We start from the raw sequence: 7743 nt of genomic DNA, 5'->3' as shown, positions 1-7743 counted from the left end.
TTTACGTTCATTAACTTGGATATTAGAGTGTTTTCAATTATAACCTTTCGCAACTATTTAGGGCCCGTTTGTTTTGGCTTTTTTTTAAAAAATGATTCTTATAGTGTTACATAATTTTGTGGAAAAAATTTTACAAAGAAACTTTTTATCAAAGCTTCAAATGAAAATTTTGTTTGAATAGTTATTCTTAAAATGTGATTTTAGGTATTTCATCTATTTATGGGAAAAAAAATTGGATATCAAAATTTCAAAAAATCACTTAATTTTGAATCTATTTCAAATAGATTTTCATAAAAATCATTTTTGAAATACAACTTTTTGAAAAAAATACGATTTTGACTAAATTTTGGTCTTCAATAATGTGTGTTTATGTTATAGGATGTGAAAATTAGTATTTTATTTTAGAAAGAACGAATATAAAAAAACTTATAATATTTTGAAAAACGATTTTGTAAAATCTATTTTCAAAAATACAAAAAAAATATATTTTTTTAAAGTTGAAACAAACAAGTCCTTAATCTATAGTCTCTTGTTCACTCATTGTTCACAAAAGTCATTTATCTAAATTTGATTTACACATCAAATATGCCACTTTTTATGAGAATGAGTGAATAACAAGTCAAATGTAGGGTTCATCGTGAATTTTATAAAGAAATCACATCTAAAAAATAAAATAACCAATTCAATTTTTGTTGTTCCACTTTTTGTTAAAAAAATAAGAATCAATTTTTCTTAAAGATAAATTATTTTGAGTCATTTAATTTAATTTTTTTACAATTGATTTTATAAAATTTGATTATTTATTATGATAAAAACACAATATTATTTAAAAAAAACCTTTAAATTTGAATATCAAAATATATATTTTTTATAATCCGTAGCAAATAAAGTGTAGTTTTTTTTCTTCTTATTTGTGTATTTTAGAAGTTCGAATGATCTTTATTAGAGTGAGCACAAGACTAACCATGTAAATTTGATATTAAAAGTTAAGGTGAATTTGCATCTTCCAAACTGGATACACTCTATATCTTGTGTTTCAAGGACTTATATACAGACAAAATAAAGAAATTTATAATCTTTTCTGTACTGCAAGAAGTAGTACAACAAAAATAGGAGAAGTTAGAAAAAGAAAATACAGAATAACCTGATTCATTGAACTTTCTTTAACCACTTCATCTTTAACTTTAACGGTGTAGTCTATTTTCTTTTCAATAAAGGCATCGAAATAACTCTCATAGAATGTGTTCTTCGAATAACTTGAAGAACCTGTCCTCACCTTCATCATTTCCATAGCCTGCAAGAGTTCATGTATAAGAAATATCCAATGAAAATATATTTATTGTAGTTTACATTCAAATCAATATTCTTTTTTTATTAGCAAAGAAAGAAAATCACTACCATGGAAAGAAAACAAAGCTTAAGAACAAGTTGAGCAGAAGCAAGCAATACGACAGAGCTAGATCCAAATATGTTTAAATGTAGAAAAATAAATTCCATTTTCCTAACTTAAATTCCCCATTTTTACTTTTATTATAAAGTAAAGTTGGAGAATGGATGTCCATTTACAAGCTTTCATGTAAAAAATGTTGCGAAATATTATTTTCAAGGGAATCAACTATTGTAAAATTTCCTATTAGTTATGTGTTCCACTGGTATTTAGCAAATCATTTTACATAAACTCCTAAACTTAAAAGCCACCGGAAACTACCTGAAAACTGAACGTGAAATGTCTTGCTTTCTTGCTTACTTGAACATTTGGGTGAGATTGAAGCTTTTCATACATACTTCGTGCTTCACTGTGCCTGTCAATCATTAAAATATATTGGAAATTTTTTTATTAAGAAGAAAAAACAGTTCATTAATAATCAGCAAAACACATACACTTCTATGGTTGTTTATGAATGAAGTCCTAGTTGTAGACGACTGGCAGTGACATGTTTATATGATTTAAATTGTTAACTGATACTACAAGTTATTATATCAATAAAAGTTGCAGTTCAACTTCAATAGAATACATGGTGTGTAGATAAAATATAGTTGAGTTTCAGCAAAGAAATGATATTATTCTCCCCCTTCCCCAGTCTAAGATTTCACCGCTTTTCGTGTAGTAGCATTAGCGAAATCCCATCTAAGTCTTCACTATGTATTCGTTATATCTCATCCCTTGTATACTTTGATGGAAAAAGTAAAACCGCACACCACGGATAGAAAATAGAAATCCATAAAAAACACAAATAAAATGAGAACGACACAATTAACATGATACAGGGGCGCAGGATTGAACCCGCGACATCCCACTTGTTCACCTTTTAAGGGAGAATTCCAGCCACAAGGTTACTTGATAAAAAAACAATTATATTCACTATCTCAGAACAAGATTGCAACTTTTGGGTAAACTTGAAAATCCATTCCAAGTGGTTACAAACTTACAATACTAGGTATCCCTACACAAGGATTACAATAGACATTCTCACTATACAAGTTATCAGTCACACTTGCTCAATTATCTTAGACTTGGGATGTTTGTACAAGTTTCAAAGATTAGCTTTTCAGTAGTCAATGAAATAGTTCCAAGAACAGGAGATAGACTTATTTAAGACACCGAAGGAGGTCCACGGTTCAAACTTATGAAAACTAACAAAACCATTAACTTACCAAAATTTGCCTCTTAAAAACTTATTTGAATCCAAATTTCTGAATTAATCTCGACAGTGATGACAATGTTGGAGACAACAAGGCAACCCAAGACAAACCTATCGAACCGAACACAATGCAATATTATGACCTGTTTTAAAAACTACTCAATCATTTAACCTTTTACGTTAAACTATATGCTCTATAGCTAACTTTGAAAGACAACACAGTTGTGCTGTGAGTGTATCATGATGCACAAACCCGAAATAACTACCTTGCATATGTAAATTACAGTGTCTTCAATCCTATGTAAAACACAACAAGGTATATTACATGAGAAATTTAGATATGTCAAGAACATTACAAACATACCTACTGAGGGAGTCTAGACAAATCGACCACTGTAAGGCTGCTAATCCGTGGAGCTCACTCTGCACAGACATGTTCAATTTCATACACATATTCCTCCATATATATGTTTTCCTAGTTTCCCTGCTAGAGTATATGTTATGCATGACATTCAAAAGTTCAAATGTTAAGCACAATGTAATGCTCAACAAATCTGAAAATAATTTTTAAAAGGACAATCAAAATACCCTTTTGGTTTGATGAAAAAAAAAAGTTCATCTCATTCCACTGGTGCTTTTATTGTGTCTACCTTCATCAAGCATGATATTATGTTCTTACTGGAAAGATAGACATGCATTCCCCCACCTCTAAAAAACTGGCACGTAAGTGATTGAAATATAAGCGTGTACCTGGAAGGGTAGTTTATCAATAACCTTCTCATAGTAGGGTAATGCATCCTTCAGTTATCCCGCATCCATTAACAAGTCCCCTTTGTTCAATTCCTATGATATTGTATACAATTCATGAAATAAAATTATGTTTGAATTACTAAGCAACAGATAAACAATTAAAGAGGCTAATAACAAATTAACAAGCAAAAGCAACTATCTAGAGCCTTGCACATTATTGTTGAAATTGAACAATATAACTTTTGAAAAACAAATAAAATAAAGAGAGGTGATCATCTTAAGCCATCAATTTCTTTTTCCTTAAAAATTTAAAATATCCTCACACGCATACAAATATTGCAGAGAGAACGAAAACAATACATACTTATGTTTTAAAAAAAAGGAAATGATGGCAGTAAGATTTTGGGATACAAATAGTTATGCTTACCTCCTGGCACTCGGCTTTTAACTTTGGATCAATATTTAATCCATAATTCTTCTTGTAAGCAGCAAGCACTTGCTTTGTGCGCTCTTCTTTTGTAGCTTTTTCTTCTGCAGTCTCTAAAACTTCTCCAGGAAGTATAACTCTTCCACCTCCAAACTGAATAGGCCGAGAACCAAAAATGTATATTTGAAAGGGAAATCATATCAGTATCACAAACAAGTGAACTATAAGGCTATGTTTGGGAGTTTGAAGGGGAGGGAAAGGAAGGGCTTCAAAAATTAATTTTTTAAAAAAATATAAAGAAAATTTTAACATTTTTTGAAAAAAAGATTTTGTTTAGAATGATAAAATAATGTTTATCATTAATGTATAATTACTTTTTGAAATACTATAACAACAAAAATTATATTTGATCATTTTGTCTGAGCCCTCCAAAACCCTCCAAAGCCCTCTTTTAATATAAATTTTGAGTTCCCCAAATTAGGGGATTTTTGGTGTTATGAAGAAAATCAAATCCTCCAAAATCCTCCAAACTAAAATCTTTCTATTCTTTTCCCCCAATCCTTACTATTTTTCAAAGCCCTCCCCTCCCTTCCCCTCCAAACTCGCAATCATAGCCTAAAGGTTCATATTGCAAATACTAAATACATACTGTTTTTGAAATATTGTTAGGTCTGGGAAATACACCTCATGTAAAAACTTTTGGCTTGTACAGATCTGACTCATCTTCTGATGTCTGTTCAGGTTGCGGAGCTTTTGTTTTTGTATCAAACTTGGTTGAGTCTCCGACGATAAACTCCACCTCAGGAAAGTCACCGTCTAAGTAGGGGTCTGAAATAGGAACCAGCCCAGCCGGCAGTCCCACTGTCTTCGGCTTATCAGCAAAACCAAGCCCCACAAAATCTATCTTTGAAAACAGTTCTACTTTCTTACCAACACTTTTGTCATTCATATTTTCATCCCATGTCCTCAAACTCCCTCCCTGTAATCCTATATATTTTAAAACAAATAAAGACATAATAAACACATGTTATATAAGTGCTTATCTATAAACTGTTTTTAGATCATTTATAAGCTGTTTCAATAAGCTATTCTGAAGAGCTTGCAGTAACAAGCTGAAAACAGTTTCATAAATTTCTTAAAAGGTTGGCATTTATACAAATAGATAAGCTTCAACATATGATAAGCTGCTTTCATAAATTAAGTTCATTTACCTTGATAAGTTCATAAATTAAGTATAAGCTGCTTATACTTTCTAGCCTTCTCCATAGCAATCTTAAACGAATCCGGCAAATCCTTTTTCCCTCCATCAACAACATTTGGGTTCTCTTTAACCGAATTGTCTCCCTTACCACCACTTTCCTCAATTCTCAAACCAGAGTTAGATTTAATCGATTTTTTATAAGCTTTAGCTTTATCAAACGCGAGCTTTATAGGACCAACTGTTAATAGTGAAAATAGAACCCTAACTGAAATAACCAACTAAGTGTTAGATGCTTAATCATTGATAGTTAGTTATTAGTTAGTTACATGTTTTCACCATGTATATAAACAAAGTCTCATGCATTGTAACAGTTTGAGATTGATGAATAACAAACTTTCTTCTTTCACCCTCACGCAAGATTTCTGTTATTGCTTAGTTCTCAAGTAACAGCCATGTATCATTGAGGTGCAGCCATGGTTAAGCTTCATTGAACTTGAGTTCTCACATGGTATCATCGAGTATCTGGTGATTCTTTTTCCGCTGTGCTTGCTAATCATCAATCTCCTCCGTTCCGTTTCACCTTTCATCTCAGTTTTTCTTGCTTCTTTCCTTTTTGATTTCATCCATGGGTTCTCCGATTGGCAACATCAATGGTGGATCTGGCCATAAGAGTTATCAAACTGATACTCTTAATCCCTATTTCATGCATCCTAATGAAAATCCTGCTTTAGTCCTTGTTACTCCTCTTCTTTCCAGCAATAACTACCACTCTTGGTCAAGATCCATGACTATGGCTCTTAGATCCAAGAATAAGCTTCATTTCATCAATGGTTCACTACCTCGTCCATCAGATCTGGATCAGAATGCAGTGGCTTGGGACAGATGCAACACCATGATCATGTCTTGGATCAATCACTCGGTTGAAGCTGAAATCGCTCAAAGCATTTTGTGGATGGATAATGCCACTGACATGTGGAATGAGTTGAAAGATCGGTTTTACCATGGCGACATTTTTCGCATTTCAGATCTTCAAGAAGAAATATGCATGCTGAAGCAAGGTGATGCTTCTATTTCTTCTTATTATACAAAATTGAAGATTCTATGGCAGGAATTAGATAATTTTAGACCAATTCCTGAATGTTCTTGCATTTCTACTTGTCTTGCCATTACCAAGATTCGCTCGTATAGAGAGAGTGATCATGTTATCAGATTTTTGAAAGGTTTAAATGATCAATACTCGGCCATAAGATCCCAAATTATGCTAATGGATCCTTTGCCAAATCTTTGCAAAGTATATTCTTTGCTTGTTCAACAAGAAAGACAAGCCATTACACCTATTGAGGAAGTCAAGGTGTTGGCTGTCTCCAATCAAAATTCCTATCCACAGTCTCAGCCTAAATCCAACCCTAGTAATCGTGGTAGAGGTAGTACTAGAGGTGGTCGATTTTCTGGTGGTAGAGGAAGAGGGAATCGAGTCTGCACTCACTGTGGAATGACCAACCACACCATTGACACTTGTTTCAAGAAGCATGGTTACCCTCCTAATTGGAAGCAGGAGGCCATGGTTAACCAATGTACAGGCAGATCTGAGGACCAATCAGGTGATTCATCTGAGGTTAATGCATCTGATTCTCATGCCTTAGTGTTTACTCCAGAGCAACATAAAGCTTTGCTAGCTCTGCTCCAAGGTTCATCACAAGTGCAGTCTCATAGCATCAATCATCTCACCTCCCATCCTGACCTCAATTCAGGTATCATATGTACCTTTCCCAATTCTTTTCCTTCTGAAACCTTCATCTTAGATACTGGAGCCACTGATCATGTGTGCTTCACAAAAGAATTTTTTCAATGCCTTAAGCAAATTAAACCCATTACAGTCAAGCTGCCAAATGGTAGTCTTATTTCAGCACACTATTCAGGCACTATACATTTCAATGAGTCTTTTTACTTAACTGATGTTTTGTACTTGCCTCACTTGTCTAGCCGTCATCTCTAGATCATCAGAATGAACTTCTTCAGGAAAGATTACTGTCTTCGAAAAACAGTTGATGTGAACACGGTTAAATTCTAACCAGTTCATTCCCAGGATTACATCAAGTTGTTTCAACGGAAGGCACACTAAGTCCATCCCGAATTCCCTACCAAAAATATCAACCGGACAATTCAAGCATGCAGACGAAGTAGTTACTGACCCCGACGCTGGAGTATCAATAACCATACTTCCATTTATTTCAGATATTTCCAAATTCAACCTCTCAGCACAATCCAAAGAAATAAAAGAATGAGTTGCTCCAGTATCAATAATCGCAACTAAAGGTGTGCCATGAATAAAACACGTACCTTTAATTAGTCTATCCTCCGGAGTGGTTTCCGATCCAGACAAAGCAAAGACCTTCCCTCTAGCTTGGTTCTTCTTCGGTTTAGGACACTGTGGGCTAATGTGACCCTCCTCACCACAATTGTAACAAGTTACAATCTTCTTCTTACAATCAGCGGCAACATGCCCCACTTCTTCACACTTGAAGCACTTCTTCTGATTCAGCTTGCACTCATTCCTACGGTGCCCGACCTCACCACAGTTATAGCACCTGACGAAAGCACTGGAGTCTCCCCCACTAGGCTTCTTCCAACCACCAGTCTTTGGATTACCTCTACCATATGGCTTACCCTTATCCATAGGCTTCTTCCCCTTCTTGACAACTAACTCGCGAGAGTGAGATGAC

General features: G+C 34.0%; 1 pseudogene; it reads right to left on the bottom strand.

The window, feature by feature from the left end:
* Positions 1-1005: 1005 nt before the first annotated feature.
* On the bottom strand, positions 1006-5359 carry LOC131605204 (uncharacterized; annotated as a pseudogene).
* Between the last annotated feature and the right edge of the window lie 2384 nt (positions 5360-7743).

Source organism: Vicia villosa, linkage group LG5 (genome assembly GCF_029867415.1).
Source record: "Vicia villosa cultivar HV-30 ecotype Madison, WI linkage group LG5, Vvil1.0, whole genome shotgun sequence".
In the NCBI taxonomy this organism is placed as follows: Eukaryota; Viridiplantae; Streptophyta; class Magnoliopsida; order Fabales; family Fabaceae; genus Vicia; species Vicia villosa.
The sequence above is the reverse complement of the archived record's forward strand: the minus strand, read 5'-3'. Positions and strand labels throughout refer to the sequence as shown.